Raw genomic sequence first — 2,726 nt, 5'->3', positions numbered from 1 at the left:
GTGTCTGTATTTCAACAACCCTGCTGAGTGGAGGACTTGAGGCAGGTGATGGGCACTTGGATCATTTGCCTTGGTCTGATGAGAGGGAGCTGACCCTTGGTAAGTTGCATAGAATTGTTATTTAGGTTGGAAAAGACCTTGATTATGGGAAGGGCAGAGAGATGGGACTAGGCTAAGAACAGTGCTAAGCCTCTTCCTTGGGACTCAGGCGATGCAAGAGGACAACCTGTGGCAGCTGTCAGGATGTGGAGAGGCCAGAGAGTGAATGGGGGACAGACAGAGGTAGGAGTGGGTATGTAAGTGTAAGGCCTGTGTTGCAGATATGGCTCCTGTCCCAAGCTGCCTTCATTCGTGTTCTACATGTGTGCAGACCAGTTGGTCAGCATGACATCTGGAGATGGGACAGCTCTGTGTGGATGATGTGTCCTGATCACCTGTAGCGTGTGGCCACAAAGGTGAGAAGGAAGAGACAAGGAGTAAGACAGCAGACTGGTGATATGTACTAGAGAGGGATATGTATGATGCCTGAACGAAGGTCATTCCAACTTGGACTTCCTTGGCCTCTGTTCTTGTGTGTGCTGCTAGTATGTGTTGATTAGTGGTGGTCATAGTGGCTGCTTGGCAATGGCGTGAGTGCCTGGGATGGTGCTCTTTGTTGATGAGGGAAGAGAAGAAGGTGGACTGAATGGAAGAGCTGCTGTGAGATAAAATGGTGGCAGACCCATTGGCTTTGGCGTGAATCTGTGATGGGTTGCTGTGATCTGCCGTGATTGGTTGCTTGGAGGATTCATGTTGCTTGGCAACCCTGTTGTCACCATTCAGGAGGGGATGCTTTGGAGAAGACTGCCACTGGCAGAGAAGGGGGAGCTAGGGGAGGAGGATGAGTAAAATAACCATGGGGGGGACAGGGAGCTGGTGAGCATCTTGATGCTGTACAGGGCTGTGGGCAGAGCAGGTGATGAGGAGACTGGGCAGTCTGTCTTGGTATGGATCGGGGTTTTGAAGAGCTATATGGGGGTGAACATGTGAGGACCCTGGAGTATGCATCCTGATGATCTTGTGAAGGCATGGTGATAAACACAGGGACTGTCCATCCAGCCAACATGGGCTTTCTCAGAAATCTGGGCTCAAAGACCCTGTGGACCATACTTTTATGCTTCTGCAGAAATTGACTGAGGACAGGAATGCAATGGGACAGATTGCCTGGAAAGGCTGTGCAGTCTCCATCCTTGGATATTTTCAGGACTGCTCTGGTTAAAGCCCTGAGCAACCTGTTCTGATCTCACAACTGACACTGGTTTTGCACTGGAGGTTGGACTAGAGCTTCTTGAGTTCCCTCCCAGCCTGAACTATCCTGTGATCCCTTGACTGCCTGATGGTGAGGAGTTGCTGCTGGTACTCTGTCACTGTGCTCTAAGATGCTCACAGAGCCAAGAACTTTGCTGGGTCAATACAGCACCTCTGCAGTTCCCAACCCTTACAGACATCAAGAGAAGCTTGAAAACAAAAATGTCACAGATGCAATGACAGTCAGGGATGAAGTTAATAGTGAAGCCAGTTGTTCCTATTCACCCCCTTGAAGGAGATTTTATTCCTTTCATTGCGGCACACTGAGGCACCAAGAAGTTCTGAACTCTGTCAGACTTCAAAAGAAAGAGTAGATTTTTAAGGAGTCAGTCCTTTCTGATGAAAACTCTGAAACTGGTCTTTTGAGCAGTAACTCCAGGTGACATTTATAATTTGTACATATGCAAGATGCTTGCTATCATACACCTTGAGGCCTACCATTATGACCTCAGATTGTGTGATTAGTTATTTCAGTTCTATTCAGCAGAGCAACTGGTAGCTGCACAGAAGAATAATGCAGATCCTGGTGACAGGTTGGGGGGATGGGGCTGTCACTAGCCTGGTATTGCTCTTCTGTGTCCCAGGAAATTAGCCAGTATCAGTGGTCTCATGATGCTATTTCCATTAAGCAAAGAAACTGTTTATTTACAGCTGGTGTGTGTAAGGACTACTGTAGAAGCAGATGATCATAGCCAGTTACCTTGCTCACTGCCTTAGCAGTCAGGAGATACCTAATTGTGCTCCAAGTCAGCATCATTTTCAAGTGTGCCAGCGCCTCTCAGGTAAGCTGTCCTTCCAGATCAGTGGGTTTCAGAGCAGTGGTATCATGTGTAGTGGAGACCGACTCAATACTAGCTTGCTTCCAGCTTCTGGTGACCAGAATGGTCCACTTCAGGCTAGTCTCCTGTACCAAATATGGCCATTTCAGATGGAGATTCCTGCAGTCACTTGCACAGTCCTCCTCACTCTTGCCTTGCAGATTTACACATTTGGAATAATGGTAGTTGAAGCCAAACTTTCTCTGCAGCAATTATGGTTCCTTAGCCTGTTTTTAGTATGCACAGAGAGGAAAAATACTCAGTTTACATGTTTGGGGGATGAATGTTGAGTGAGACAATGGGAATCACCTGAGGAACAGAGAATAGCTTGAACTCATCTGTTAAATTTTCATTGCCTAGATGTCTGTACCCAGGCCTTGTGTAGCCTCTTCATCTTTTTGTATTGCATGATTTTTGTCAGAGATCCTGAGGCGTGGGCTGCTGTCTTTTCTTCTGGTGGGGACCTGGATTAGGACCAAAGCCTTTTCCAGAATCACATCTGTTCTCAACTCTGAGACCCAGTATATGTAGACCCAGAGAAAAAAACGCGATTCTGGACTC

This window comes from Acanthisitta chloris, unplaced genomic scaffold, assembly GCF_000695815.1.
Source record: "Acanthisitta chloris isolate BGI_N310 unplaced genomic scaffold, ASM69581v1 scaffold43949, whole genome shotgun sequence".
Classification (NCBI taxonomy): Eukaryota; Metazoa; Chordata; class Aves; order Passeriformes; family Acanthisittidae; genus Acanthisitta; species Acanthisitta chloris.
Note: the sequence above shows the minus strand (reverse complement) of the source record.